We start from the raw sequence: 17,317 nt of genomic DNA, 5'->3' as shown, positions 1-17,317 counted from the left end.
GTTACATAATGAGATGAAGAAGGCATAATAAATATATGATTTTAAGAATGAAAATATGAAATGGTTGAAAAAGTTGTTCCAAATTATATCTAGGTCCTGTCTAGTCTAGTCCTTTTTTAAATTATGACTAAGTGGCCTGTAGTACTTTTTATTCCTGAAAAGCAAGTGTCGGCTCCAGCACTGTTATTAGACAAGTTAAATAAAAAAGCTGTAATTGATTTTCAAATAGAATAAAACACCAAACAGTATTTCTGTTCATAAAAACAGTTCTTTGACATTTTAAAGATGTACAATCTGTTTTGCTTTTTATCTTTAATTATTTTTACAGTTATGACACAATTTTAGGGTCAGTCGAAACATCGAAATCTTTAATGTATCTTTTCTTAAAATGTATACATATTTATTTGCCCTTAAGTCATGTGTATAGCCATATAAATTAATAAGAAAATAATATTAACGCAGTAATAAAGCAATAAGGAAGCATTTATAAAGTATAACTTAGTCAATTAGAAAACAATGGTAAGCACTGAAATGCAATCTTGCAATTTCATCAAATCAAAACAACAAAATAAAGCAAAGTAATGTCTTGACTTTATAACCATAGAAGAGAGATCATGGATTAGCTTATGCTGGTTACAACGTCTTTACCCCATGCATATTCATTCTAAAGCCGGTCAAGCTATTTTCAAAAAGCCAGCCTTGAAAACTTTTCCTTTTCTTTCTACTACATTCTTTCTCGTTTTATAAATTTTATATTTGAACGATAAGAAATCAAACAATTCATTTCCCCGACCAAGTATGACAAGTTAAGACAGCGCAGCCAATGCCTTGAATACCCTAACATTGTATTGTAATACCAGGTTTAAAAGCGGACAGTTTTCACCCGCATTAAAAGTTGGCTTTATAAAATGCTATTTGTTTTAGGCATATGGATTGCTTGAACATCAAGGAAATTATACAATACAGCAGTTGTTAAATTTGGCTAAGAACAAAAATCTTCTAGAAATTCTAAAAAAAAGAAAGATTACTCAGATCCCTCTGGAGCAATCGAAATACATTAAAAGACTCGATTTGTATTGAATGTGTTTAGAAAAAAAAATCACTGGACAATATCGAATTTATGAAAAGTATCTTAAATTTATAAAGTTAGAGAGCAAATTGTACCTTTTCCTCTGTTTCTAAAGGCTGTTTAGAAATACGTATATGTAAATAATTATTAGAGGATATCAGTAAACAAAGATTCATTCTTTTATTTCAGCACTATAGTTTACACGTTAAATTAAAGAACATATCGTCGCTCCAATTGAATGAAAAACAAAGATTAATAATTCATGACATATTGCGCTGAACTTCTGTTTTACAGTAATTAAATTTTACAATAGCACTTGCTTTGCAAATAAATAAATCTGAAATATGAAGACGCTTTGAAAAATATCCAAAATGACAAATCAGGAATGAAATTTATAACACTTTGCAAGGATTAACAACTGATCTCTCTATTAAAAAAATATTTTTGAATGAAGCAAGCAACGTTATTTGCAACAGATTTTTACTTAATGTCAGGTTCTACCATTACTTTATTTGTTCATTTGTTTTTCTGGATTTTACTCCGAAAGTAACAAAGTTGTTCGTCATATCTCAGTGATCGATCTACTTAACTGGCTTTCCAGTAATTCTCCACAAGCACTCGACAATAAATCCTAGATGATTTCTAAGACAAATGTCCATTAGACTCAATGTCAGACACCAATTGCCACGGAAATAATACGCTTCGCTCGGTGATCGAACCAAATACCCCAGGAGTATCAGTTTTAAGCTCTACTTTTGAAATAAGCGGGTGGGCAATAACTTTATATAAATCATTGTCACCCATTAATTTTAGTTTAAGACTCGTACACTCATAAGACATCTCAATCGTTATCATGCTTAATATCTTAAATAAATTTGTCCATTACTTTAAATCTGGACAAAATGATTCATCATTTTCAGACATACTGACTGAATAGCGAACATTGCAGACCATGATTAGCACGGCACGGCTGTACCGGCTGATGTTGGTTACATAGGTAGATTCCAAAAAGCAAAGCAATTAGAATGAAAAAAAAAACAACAAAAAAAAAAAAAAACAACACAAAAACAACAAAGAAAACACAACAAAAAAACACAACAAAAAACAGTAAACAATGAGAGCACATTTTATACGATATGTTACTATATAAGTCCATTTGTTGTTATACATGTATTTAATAAGACATTATTCGCATTGTATGTTTAGAATTTCATACATTTAAAAAAACTTTAAATAATGTCAGCAAAGTAAGAAAATGATCTATTTTTCTTTCGTATTCTATATATTTATATAAGGACGTTTATCAAAATATTGCTTGAATATGTTTGCAACTGAGTCTTTTATTGGAAACGTAAAGTTTATCTGTACTACATCTAGAATTAGATTGCGATTATAACAATAAATCTTCATTTTATTAATAATAGAAATGTCGAGTACAAACAAGTGTGACGTTCATTGAGATGCACTTATCTGGCAACATAAGGTTTGAAGTGGTCGTGTTCCTTCAATAAATAATAAAACTTATGAGATTTATTGAAACGAATAGCTTTGCTTTGTAACAAAGCTGAGAGCATCGCAATGTTTGATTTGTATTAAGATTCCAAATATGGTTCTGTATACAATACCTAAACCAAGAAAGCTTAATATGTTTATAAACGTGATAATGAAATAAAATACTGATCGAAACCGTTGTCTTGGTTTTATTTTCGTACCTTGCTGCGTAATTTGACAAGAAAACTAGCAAAATTTTACAATAATTGTATATTTTATATGCCAAATGAATAAAATACGAGATCAACGGCCCTATTGTTTTTTTTAAATGTGTGCCGCAACATTTCAGGAAAACAGTTAATACATTTGATGTCATCTTTTGAGGTAGCTATCATACATAAGCTCACAAATTTAAACAAATTGTTTTTATCACCTTTGCCTTTCTGAGACAATAAATGATAATAAAAAAGTTTTTGAAAGGCAACATTTCCCTCCATCAAAAGATATGGCTGCAACAAAAATAACATAAATTTTATTGACACAACAACAATATAACTCCTAATAAAATAAAATATAACCCCGTATAAGACAATGATACATGTATAACCTCAGACGATGATATATCCATGCTAACACAAAAAAATAACCCGTTACAGCGCATTAACATATCTACAAATAGCAGAATATAATGTACCATTAATGCTAATAACATGACAAAAAATCACAATAAGAAATATACATAATAACATTACCCTTACTAGACCAATAATAAAAAAGTAACAAAAAGAAATCAACAAAAACAATAGCCCCTATAAGCGTCTGAATCATTGTATCACGTAGTTTATTTTGCTTACAATGTGGATCTAAATTTAGTTACTGAGATAACAAGATGTCACTCAATCTATCTACGGAAGGTCTGTAATTAATTAACTTCCACGGTATAAGACGTTTTCCTTTCTTACCTGGTACTCAAGAATTAGATTTTGTAAGGATTCTAAGCATAGACAATTGACTGATCGACTGCGAGGAAGGTAATACATCTTGTATGTTTTTGTTTAATTAAAGTTGATTAAGAGTTGCCACTCTATTTGTCTACAACACGTCTGTGGCAAATAATACAAATACCTTAAAATATGCCTATTCAGTAATGCCGAACAAAAACAAAATAAAACAGCAACAGCAAAAAAGGCAACAAAAAAACCCGAACTCCTTAACAGAACTCAAACAAATACAATCACAGAGTTTTAAATACAATAATAATAAAACAACACAGAATATTTTTGTTCAGATTCGACTTGCAATATACATTTACTTCGAGCTGCATGTCTCCAGATGAGCCAATAAAAAAAAAACAAGAAAATCAAACTTAACAAAAATGTACTGATGATTTCAGAAAAGTAAAAGATTCAAGTTTTCAGAAATAAGTTAAATGTTATGTGCGATTAATGACTGACTTTTCAGAATAAATAACTAAATTGATATTACATAGTATCAGACGTAACAAGAAAACATGAAGGAATTATACATAGTTGGTGTTGGCAAGTAAAGAGTATCCAATTTATCCAATATTAAATCTTTCAGCATTTAAGCTATTATCAGTTTTCACCGTAGTCAGTATCAGTTAATAAACCATAGACGGCGGACTCCCATATATTACATATAATAGTATAGCAGATAATAAAAATAAAATAAAAAAGCAATATTTAAAATTATTTAAGAATGTCTAAATGATACATTCCTATTGATTATTTTCAATATTAGAAATACTTATTGAAAATGTGCCCATTGCAGACCAAATCATTTTAAGTCTTTCAACAACAGAAAACTGTATATGAATTAATAAAGTTTTGGAACATGGATGATAAGGTAACAGGTGTATGAATATTATATGCGAGTGAGTGTCTTAACATTCATAGATAACCTTAATTTTTCTTATACTCTACAGCAGAGGAAAATAGAATAAGAAAAAGAGAACTGACAATTTATAAATCTGTAGCAATCAGCGTGACTACATATATACAAAATTTATATAAACAGACAGATTTTAACACCTGATTGAAGTGAAGATGAAGTAATTCGTGAAAACCCGGGTTTCACGTGAGTTCCGTTAGTTTACATTGCTTCTTTCAACATGTTCCAGATGGTGAATACCGAAATTTGCTTTTTCAAACAGTTTTGCTATCTGTCGGTTAAATTTTCTCGAAATACTGTAATAAACTTAGCACCGTTGATAATAGTTAAGAATGACGTAAATGTTATAAACATTTGAAAACAAATGGAAATGCCCTTTTCATCGACAGAGCATCATTATTTGCAATGAGATAATGCATTTTTATTTAATTTTATTTATTTCTTTCATTATCTATTCATTGATTTCGTTGTATGTAGCAATGCTGATACAAAAATGTCTTTAAGCAAGAGTGAACAAATATTTAATACTGTAGTTTTGCTAGCGAAGTATTAGCATATATACAGATATTTGCAACTCCTGCGAAATTTGCTTAAAGGGCATTTCAAACTCTTAATCGAAGAGACTGTTTATTAATTAACATGTTTTATCTATGCCTTTAGCAGAAACACTTCATATCAAATATTGCTTTTAATTTCTATTTTTTGTCTTACAGCAGTTGGTTCAATGTAATTCGTGAATGATATAAGCATTGAACACAATTAAATTTGTGAATAAAAAAGAAGAAAGAAATATACTTATTGTTGTATTTTCTTGTATCTTTGTAATTGATTTTAATGAAATGTTCACTTTGTATGTATGTTTGCAATACGAATAATACGAGAATCAAATTGCATGTAAATGCTTGGATTGGTCGAGTTAGTTTATGTTCATTGTATCGTGTACAAGTTCAAAAAACGATAAATAGCCAAGTAAAATATAAAAAAGACAAACAGACAGTAGAATTTCAAACGACATAGCAATTATTAACAAGGAATAAAACTGTAACCACTCTGCAATTCCATTAACTCACTTCAAGCATAACACTTACAAAACACAATGAAATGCAAGATTTAATCGGTCGCGACTTATCCATAGCCAAAAATCGTATTCGTAGCCAAAAACAGCCATGAAACCCTACACACATCTTCACCACCACCCACTCCGCAACTCTTATTACTTTTTAAAAGTATAATACTTACAACACAAGAAAATACAATGTTAAATCGGTCGGGATTGATTCATCCATGAAACCTTAGTTCAAACACTTATGCCATTTCATAGACTTTGTGTCTTATTAACTTCACTGAAAAATTTGACATAACAGTATTGGACATTTTATTCGAGATTTGTGTACCATTTGATGACAATCTGAACATCATTCTTTCACTCCGGTTTTTCGAGAATTATTTATTTTATTATATGTAAAAATATCCAAGAATGAAAAGCGTTTTAAATCTTTCAACTTAAATGTGGTTAATTACAGCACTTAAAGTCGAATTTCAATTTAACTCAGAGTATATTTCTTGATTATTTGTTGCATAATTATTTTTTTCGTTTTAAGTGCCTTCAGTTGATTTTTGTAAGAATTTCCAATTTGTATGATTATAGGCTGCTGTAATGATTTTAGATTGCTATAGTCCTTTATATTTCACTTCCCTTCAAATGAAATCACAAGTGAAATATCAGATTATCCTTGTTCGTCTGGTTTTGACGTACAAAGTTTCTCTTTCGCCACCCACTTCTCCATGTTAAAGCTTGTCTATTCAAATGCAATTTGGAATACATTCATTAATGAAAGTTTAATCGATTTTTATCGAAATGTCCTGTTATGTGTCTTGCTGGGATGTTTCTCGGTGATCCTGCGTTCATTGAATGCCACCTTTCCTTGTTGCTCTTGGTTTTTTCCTATTTTATAATTTGTAATAAAAATATATACACGACACATTCTAAAGGAAGTCTGCATCTCAACAACATTTAATTGAACTATCATATCTTCATTGGAGTTTTGTCCTGGTACTATCTCACTATGTTGAAGATATAAAGTGAAAATAATATCTCTTGAATGTCATCATGTACGCTAACATAGTAACGAAACTAACAAAAACAATTCTTTTCTTTGCACAGCTGCTTTGAAAAAGATAGAAAAAAGAAACAAAGCATATCGTGTTTAAATAGCTGTATAGAAAAGATGGATACAGTAAAAACAGCTGTCCTGAACTATCATGATCGAATTTTTCCTCTTGGAAAGCTTCGTCAATTGAATAGTAGTTATGGATCTACAAAGATATTTTAATGACTGAAGAAAAATATAAAAAGCTAAATATACGATTTGACGTATTGGAAACTCTGTATTAAGTAACTGAATAACATACAAATATTTGTGTATCATCTTCAACATTAAACTTGCTGTCAACAATTCTTTTGTTTAACCGAATTATTTTTAAATACACTAAATACACTATATTGAAAAAAATTTAGAAACAAACATGTAAATAATCAAGAATGAATTTAAATGAATGTCATATTTAATATGATTACATACACTACAGACATATTCATTTGATCAGAATCTTTATTGCTGTTATATGTATTTCACTCTCACATTGCCATTTGTCAAGAACACATTTTTGTCTAAATCGCAAAGATACCACTGAGTTTTTGGTATAATGTTTTGCATGTTATATGCAGCCTCAGTTAACAGAAAATATGTGTTATTACTGCCACGTTCAATTTGTTGCGTATGCCGCAAATATGTCATGCCCGTCATTGAAACATATTGTTGTTTCCTTAACTAAGTCATCATAATAAATAATCAACATATGATCTCACAATGCAGACAAAAATCATATATATGACAAATTGCGTATATATCATATAAAAAAATGGTGCATGCTCTGAATATTGCGAATGAAGTTTGTTTGAAATAGGACCTGTAATTTGCTGATATTTACAACTACGGTTATTGGCATCATTCAATGCTTTGTTTATAAAACCATTTGTAACTAGAATTCAATAAAAGAAAAATTAATCTTCATTTGTTTGTAATAAACTATCAACTAAAAACCATCTGTAACTAGAATTCAATAAAAAGACGATAAATCTTCATTTGTTTGTAATAAAACGTTCGAGTACAAGAGTTTTATACTGATGCATTATAAGAATATTCCCTGATTAAAGAATTTAGAAGTGCCACTTTTCACTCGGAATCAAGTTTGAAGTATCCGCGTTCATTCTATAAATAGATGTGGTAAGGCCACAATATCAGTGTTATTAGAATGAATTATTATACATTAAATCAAATGGTACAATGTGCAAAACGTGTTAGAATACAGTGCTTTATTAAAATTGTAAAATTATTGAACTGCATTGATGAAATTCAATAGATCATAAAATTGAGAAACTTCTTCAGACTGTCAGAAACGAAAATATTTATCACATAAAATACTCGTATAAAAAAGTCAATCCAGTTAAAAATTAACCCTTTCTGACAAATCGGTTCAATGTATAAGACTATAATAAATTTTACATTTATCTATAATTATTCAGTAGTATCCCGAACAAATTATCATAAATGGACAGACAGGATAAGTTTACTGAAATAGATAAAAAACGAACATAAGGCGAGGTCCGATGACGCCGCGCCGGTTGCAAACTGTTTTTGAGTACTCAATTATTTTATTTGTTATATACTACAGTAAGCAAAGTTTCAGAAGCAATACCTTATGACTAGTATTGAAATAACATGTAGTCACTTCGGCAGTTCTTTTAGAAGTTAACAGTCTACCGCCTCTGTGTAAGCCAGTACATAATCAATGAGGAGGATAGCTATATATATTGTTAACAATTCACTGTGTTTATATTCAATGATATTTGAATACAGATAGTCGTCTACAATTTGTCTGTTACGAATTTACACAGTCAATACATGATATCAATGTGTATGTATATTAGCAAACAATCATCAATAAAAAATTTTGCGTTTATTTCATTTTCGCTTAAGTTCTCTGGGATAGATAAATGTTTATTATACATACGTATAAGTAACTCATATTTTCTGCAAACAAGATAGCTTGGATCAGTTAAAACACGTAACCATGATAAATCGAGATTTTGCCATTTTCTATTTTGCACACACAATTAGTTAATTTATAATGTTGTGTCCAGCTCGCGTAGCTCAATAGGGTTGGTATCGGATTAGTATTCCAGGGTTCGCTGATTCGAACCCGGGCGAGGCGTTATTTATCTGTGAAAAGTTTAGCTCCGCCTTTTCTATTCATTGTTAGGTACAATATCATAAACAAAACCATGTGTTCGATGGTGTAAACAAAGTCAACCAGTGACCATGTTTTAACCAAGGGTAGCATTTGGATAGCCAGTCAGCTAATTTAAATAAAATTGTTAAACCTGAAAAGGTCCATTGATCTCGAAAATTTATTTAAACATTATATTTGATTAGAAGTAGGTCACACTTGCTAAGAAAATGGTTATCTAACAGGAATAACACCTTTTACCTGTGAAAAAAAACATACAAAAGACAGATTAACAAGCACTGTGCTAGATAAAGTATTGTGTTTAAAATTTCAAAGACAACAAACATGGACTTTTTGATAGAAAGGTATTTTGATTTCTGGGTATGAAGAGCAAATTCCGATAGCAGCAATAACAACTTTATTCATCTCTGTATCTGATGAATCATGTAAGCAGTGGAAATGTAAACATTTAAAACTCATGTGAATCTCATGCTTTCACAGTCGTGCATTTTTTCATCTTCTTCTCTACGTCAGGTGGTATAATCGGCCTGCTTATGTAAATTGTATACATACTTGCTGATGGGAACAGACTAATCAAATGAGGTTTTGTCAGAACCAATAATGTGTTAATTTCATTTTTTCTCTTCTTGTGCAAGTATCAAAAGAGATTAATTGTGCCGAGATTTCAGACGTATTTTAAGTAACTGTTACAAATCGTTTCCTTATCTCTATCAGTGTATAATACTGTTATCCATTTTCTGTGTTAATCTTGGCTGAAGTGTTCTTATAATGCAGACTCAAGTCTTCAAGAGGAAACATATAGTTTTTCCAATAAGATGTTTTTACTAATGTAAAATGAATGATTGCAAATGTCACGAACAAAAAAAAGCTGAATTATATTAGATTTCTTTTCTAAACGTATACGTATCTTTTGGATAGTAGATTCTTTTAGTAGACAAATTTCGGGTGCAATTAAAGTTGCATGCGCAAAACAATAATTTAATATTGAGAATGAAAATATGAAATCGTTGATAAATGGTGTTTCATATTATATCTAAGTCTTATATCAAGCAGTACTTAAACATTTGACATATACAATATGTTTTACTTTTGATTTTAATTCATAAATTATACTTTATTATACTTATATTTAAGTCTTAATTCTAGTATCTGTCAAACATCTAAATTTTAAGCGTATTTCTTTTTAAAGGTATGAATATTTATATGCCCTTTGGTCCTGTGTAAAGCAATATAAATCAACAAGAAAGGAATATGAAAGCAATGATAAAGCATTGAAATGTTATCTTGCAAATTTTGTCAAATCAAAACCACAAAATATGGCAAAATACAGGTCTCGACCTGTATAATCACAGAAGAGATAGGTATAATAAACTTACACTGGTTACACCGTCTTAAACTCATGCATATTGAACCTCATGCCGGTTAAAATTATTTTCAAAAAGCCAGTCTTGGAACTTTTTCCTTTTCTTTTTTCTACGTCTGTTCTCGCTTTATACATTTTACATTTGAATGATCCATAATCAAACAATTCATTTCCCCTACCAAGTATAATTTGTTAAGACATCGCAGCCAATGCGTCAAATACCCCAGCATATTGTTATACCAAGTTTAAAAAAGCGGACAATTTTCACCGCGTTAACATTTGGCTTTACAAATGCTATTTGGCTTAGGCATATGGATTGCTTGAAAGTCGAGGATATGGTACAATACAGCAATTGTTGACCAAAAACAACTTCCAGAAACTCTAGAAAAAAAGATTACTCAGATCCCTAAGGGGCAATTTTAAAAGTATAAGACTCGGCTTTTCTATTGAATGTGTTCATAAAATAAAAACAACGGACAACATTGAATTTATTGAAAATATTAATATGTAGTAAAGAATCTTTAATCTATAAAAAGTAATAGAGCAAATTATACTTTTTCCCCACTTTAACGGCTTTTATGAAATATGAAATGTATATCATTATAAGACGATAACGAAAACAAAAAGTCAATCGTGTTTTATTTCAGCACTACAGCATACACTTTATACATTAGAGTTTCGAAGATTTGATATTTGATTTATCGAAATTACATATCCGATACTCCAATTGAAGAAAAAAAACACACATCAATAATTTTATGATATATTGCGCTGGACTTCCTTTGTACAGTAATTAAATTCTACAATAACACTTGATATTGTTATAAATAAATCTGAATTAATATGAAGACGTTTTGAAAATATCCAAAATGACAAATCAGGAAGGAAATTTATCACACTTTGCAGGGATTTACAACTGATCTCTATATTAAAAAATATTTTTAAATGATGCAAACAACGTTGAGATACTGCAACAGTTTTCACCAAAAGTCAAGTACTATAATTTTTTTTCTGCATTTTACGCCGAATGTAACAAAGATTTTCATGGTATATCGGTGGTTGATCTACTGAACTGGTTTTTCTAAATTACTAACCAGTAATTCTCCGCAAGTACTCGACAACGTATCCTAGATGATTTCTAAGACAAATGCAATCTCAATCTCAGAATCAAAATCAAAAATCAAAAATCAAAAGACTCAATCTCAGAGATCAACTAAATTACTAACCAGTAATTCTCCGCAAGTACTCGACAACGTATCCTAGATGATTTCTAAGACAAATGCAATCTCAATCTCAGAATCAAAATCAAAAATCAAAAGACTCAATCTCAGAGATCAATTGTCACGGACACATTACGCCTCGCTCGAGGATCGAACTAAAGACTCCTGGAGTATTAATTTTAATCTCTCCTTTTGAACTAAGCGGGTGGGCAATAACTTTATGTAAATCATTGCCACCCATTTATTACAATTTAAGACTTGTTCACTCATAAGACAACTCAATCGTTTCAATCGTTATCATGCTTAATATCTTAAATAGACTTGTCCAATGTTATTTAATCTCAATAATTCAAAACATACTGACTGAAAAGCAAACAGTCCAGACCATGAAAAGCACGGCACGGCTGCACAGACTGATGTTGGTTACATAGGTAGAGTCTAAAAAGCAAAGCAAAAAGAAAGAATGAAAAATAAAACAACAAAACACAAAAAACAAACAAAAAACAACACAATAAACAAACAAATAATGTGAACACATTTTATACAATACATTACAATTCACGACCGTTTATTTGAATATGACATAATTCGCACTGTTTGCTTAAATTTACAATATATTATTTTTTTTAAAAAATATCTTTAAATAATGTCGACAATGTAAGCAAATGATACAATATATTGCAATTCAGATCTATTTTGTTTTGTATTCTATATATTTATACAAGGACGTGAATAAAAATATTTGCTTGAATGAGTTTACAACTGAATCTTTTATTGGAAACGTTAAGTTTGTTAGTACTGTATCTAGAATTGAATTGTGATCATAACAATAAATCTTAAGTTTTTTAATAATAAAAGTGTCGAGTACAAGCAAGTGTGAGGTTCAATGAGACGCACTTATCTGGCAACATAAGGTTTGAAGTGGGCCGTGTTCCTTCAATAAATACGAAAACTTACGAGAATTATTGGAACGAAAAGATTTGCTTTGCAACAAAGCTGAGAGTATGGCAAGGTTTGATTTGTATTAGGATTCCAAATATGGTTTTCTGTAGACAATATCTAAAAATAAAAAGCTTAATAAGTAAAAAAATGTGATAAACAGTTGACAATTATGGGATAAAATACTGATCGAAACCATTATCTTGGTACTATTTTCGTACCTTACTTTGCGTTTAATTTGACAAATTGTACAATAATTGTATATTTTATATGTCATATGAATAAAATACGAGATAAACGGGAGCTATTGTTTTTTAAATGTGTGCCGAAACATTTCAGAAATACAGTTAATACATTTGATCTCAATTTTTGAGGTAACTATCATAAATAAGCTCACAAATCCAAACAAATCTTTTAATCACTTGTGCCTTTTTGAGACAAAAAATGACAATAAAAAACATGATAATATTTTGAAAGGCAACATTTCGCTCTATCAAACAACATGATTGCAACAAAAAGTAAAAGTTAACTATACATACATATTAGCAATTTATATTTGCTGCTTTTTCAAAATTACAAACGAGGTAGCTTTGATAAGAAAATCAGCACGAAAATTTAGCTTTTAACATTTGTATTTGATAAAAAAAACAACTGTATTTTCATTATTACTTTTTCTATTTTGCAAAGACAAACAGGTTATTTAAAATATTGATACCAGCCCGCGTGGCACAATAGGAATAGAATATGATTAGTAATCCCAGGCCTCGCTAATCTGATCCTCATGCGAGGCGTAATTTATCAGTGAAAATATCGTTCCAGTTTTTGCAGTGTATAGTTAGACTACAAAAACATAATCTTTGTTGACACAACAGCAATATATCTTCTCATAAAATGAACAAAAGCCCTTATAAGACAATGATTTATGTATAACCCCTTATCTGACGATGATATATCCATATTAACACACACAAATAAGTAAAACCGTTACAGCATACTAACATAACCACAATTAAAATAAATAAAATATATCATAAAGGCTCAGTAGAATTACAAAAAAATAAACACTTACAATGATACACAATAATATTAACCTTAATTGCGCAATAACATAAAAGTTACAAAAAAACTATAGCCCCTATTCATCATTGTATTCACGTAGTTTATTTTGCTTACACTGTGGATCTATAATTAGTTACGGAGATAACAAGTTGTCACTCAATCTATCTACGGAAGGTCTGTAATTAATTAACTTCCGCGGTATTAGACGTTTTCCTAGCTTACCTGGTACTCAAGAATTAGATTTTGTAAGGATTCTAAGCATAGGCAATTGACTGATCGACTGCGAGGAAGGTAATACATCTTGTATGTTTTTGTTTAATTAAAGTTGATTAAGAGTTGCCACTCTATTTGTCTGCAACACGTCTGTGGCAAATAAATACAGATACCTTAAAATATGCCTATTCAGTAATGTCGAAAAACAACAACAACAAAGGCAACAACAACAACAAAATCCGCATCCCTTAACAAAACTCATACAATCAAACACAATCAAAGAGTTAAATAAAATATGACAAAACAACACGGAATATTTTTGTTAAAATTGGACTTGCAATATACATTAACTTCGAGCTGCATGTCTCCAGATGAGCCAAAAAAATCAAGAAAAAAAAACTTTAGAAAAATGAACTGATAATTAAAGAAGAGTAATAATAGATTCAAGATATCAGTAATAATTTATATGATATGTGCGATTAATGACTGACTTTGCAGAATAAATTACTACATTGATAGTACATAGTATCAGACGTAACAAAAAAAACATGAAAGAATTATACATAGTTGGTGTTGGCAAGTAAGAGGTAACGTGATCCAATATAACATCTATTAATAAAAAAGATAATAAAATGTTCTGGAACAAAATATTATTATCAACCGTATAAATGTTTTATTCAAAATCATTTAGAATTTAATCATCATTTTTGTCAAGCAATATTTTATAAGAATATTCCTATTGTTTTTTATCAAATAGTTTTGAAATAGTTATGGAAAATGTACCCATTTCAAATCAAATCATTTTAAACAGTATTCAATCTTCAACACAATAAGGTATTAAAATGACCAGAAAAATATATCAACACTGAAGTCATTCAACAACAGAAAATGTATATAAATTCATAAAGTTTTGGATGATAAGGTAACAGTTGTATGAATATTATATGCGATTAAGTGTCTTAACATTCATAGATAACCTTTATCTTCTTATACTCTACAGCAGAGGAAAATAGAATGAGAAAAAGGAACTGACAATTTATAAATCTACAGCAATCAGCGTGGCTACATATCTTACTATATACAAAATTAATGTAAACAGATAGATTTTAACACCTGATTGAAGTGAAGATGAAGTAATTCGTGAAAACCTGGGTTTCACGTGAGTTCCGTCAGTTTACATTGCATCTTTAAACATGTTCCAGATGGTGAATACCGAAATTTGCTTTTTCAAACAGTTTTGCTATCTGTCAGTTAAATTCTCTCGAAATACTACTTTGATAAACATAGCACCGTTGATTATGATTAAAAATGACGTAAATTTTATAAACATATGAAAACACAAAACAAATGGAAATGTCCTTTTCAACGACAGAGCATTATCATTAGTAATTCAGATAATGAATTGTCATTTATAATGCATTCAGATTATGAATTATCATTTATATTTCATTATATATTCATTAATTTTGCTGTATGTAGCAATGCTAATGCAAAAATGTCTTTTAGCAAGAGTGAACAAATATTCAAAACAATTGTTTTGCGAGCGAAGTATAAGCAAATATACAGATATTTTCAATTCCTTCGACCTTTGCTTAAAGATCATTACAACTGTTAGTCAAAGGGATTACTAATTAATTTCTAATAAGTTTTATCTATGTCATAAGCAGAACCATTTCATAACAATCATTGATTTTTTTCTTACGGCAGTTGGTTCAATGCAATTCGTGAACATTATAAGCATTTAACACAATTATCTTTGTGATAAAAAAGAAAACAAAACTTATTATTTGACTAGCTCGTATAATTGTCTTGGTGATTTGAATTGATCAAAGGTTATGTTTTCAATATATGTTTGCAATATGAAGTTTGCACTCGCAATTTTTTCGGCCATTTCCGCTGATCATGGGATAAAGTCCTCGAACACAATAGTATGAATACAAAGATGTGATAAGGTATTTCAGCATAACTGACGCTGAGAAACTTAAATTGTAAACGAATTGCAAGTAAATGTTAAGGAATTGTCGTGTTAGTTTATATTCATTGTATCGTGTACAAGTTAAAAAAACGATAAATAGCCAATTAAAATATATAAAAAGAGACAGTAGGACTTCAAACGACATAGCAATCACTAAGAAGAAATAAAACTGCAACCACTCCGCAACTCAACTACAAGCATAACACTTACAAAACACAATAAAATATAATGTTAAATCGGTCGCGACATATTCATCCCAAAACAGCCATGAAACCCTACACACTTCTTCACCACCACCCACCCCGCAACTCTTATTACTTTATACAAGTAAAACACTTACAAAACTCAATGAAATACAATGTTACATCGGTTGCGAATGATTCATTCGAAGCCATGAAACCTTAGTACACACTTTCATAACACTTTTGCCATTTGATATACTTTGCGTCTAATTAAACAAGACTTCACTGAAAAATTTTACCATGACAGTATTGGACATTTTTTTCGAGATTTGTGTACCATTTGATGACAACCTGAACATCATTCGTTCACTCTGGTTTTCTCAGAATATCCAAGAGTGAAAAAAGCGTTTAAAAGCTTTCAGCTTAAATGGGGTTAATAATAGAACTTAAAGTTGAATTTCAATTTGAGTATATTTCTTGATTATCTGTTGCATATGTTTTCCGTTTAAAGAGCCGTCAGTTGATTTTTGTAAGCATTTCCAATTTGTATGATTTTAGACTTTTTTGCCTTAGTGGAGTGAGCTATTGTAATGATTTTAGATTGCTATAATCCTTTATACTTCACCTTCCCTTCATAAGACATCACAAATGAAATATAAGATTAGCATACAAAGTCCTTTTTCGTCTGGTTTTGACATACAAAGTTTCTATTCCGCCACCCACTTCTCCATGTTAAAGCTTGTCTATTCAAATGCGATTGGGAATGCACAGTATACTAGCTAAAATATATCATTCGTTCGTGCACGTTTAATTCTTTCAGTTATTTCTCAAAGTCTTAAAAATTGTCACGAAGTTATATTCTTGATACATTCTAAAGGAAGTCTGCATTTCATTCAACAGAAAAATATAATAACATTTAATTGAAATATGATATCTTAATTGGATAATTATAATGGTATTATTAAACAATGTTAAACTTATAAAGTGAATAAAATATTTTATCCTTCAATGTCATTATGTACTCTAACAGAATAAGAAAAAAAGAAAACAATTCGTTTTTCTTTGCACGGCTGTTTTGAAAAACGATAGAAAAAATAAACAAAGCATATCGTGTTTAAATAGCTGTGTATAAAAGATGGAAACAATTAAAACAGCTGTCCTGAACTACCATGACCGAATTTTTCCTCTTGGAAAACATCGTTAATAAATGGTTTTAATGGCTCTAAAATGCTTAATTCTAATGGCTGAAGAAAAAAAAGCTATATACAGGATTTAGCTTATTTGAAACACTGGATCTTGTAACTGTTTCACATACAAATGTTTGTGTCTCATCTTCAACATTAAACTTGTTGTAAACAATTCTTTCGTTGAACCGAATTATTTTGAAATACACTAAATACAGTATATTTGTAAATGTAGAAACAAACATGTAAATAATCAAGAATGTATTTAAATGAATGTCATATTCAATATGATTACATACACTACAGACATATGATTTTTTGATCAAGATCTTTATTGCTGTAATATGTATTTCACTCTCACATTGCTATTTGTCTAGAATACATTTGTCTAAATCGCAAA

The 17,317-nt window shown here is 29.9% G+C and overlaps 1 protein-coding gene across 2 annotated transcripts in view; it reads right to left on the bottom strand.

Moving 5' to 3' along the window:
* The window catches only part of LOC132740484 (secretin receptor-like), a 138,321-nt gene that overhangs the window by 41,637 nt on the left and 79,367 nt on the right, over positions 1–17,317 (bottom strand). The window lies entirely within an intron of this gene.

Source organism: Ruditapes philippinarum, unplaced genomic scaffold, assembly GCF_026571515.1.
Source record: "Ruditapes philippinarum isolate M1 unplaced genomic scaffold, ASM2657151v2 ctg550_1_1_1_1, whole genome shotgun sequence".
NCBI lineage: Eukaryota > Metazoa > Mollusca > Bivalvia > Venerida > Veneridae > Ruditapes > Ruditapes philippinarum.
This window is presented reverse-complemented; position numbering and strand designations above follow the sequence as displayed.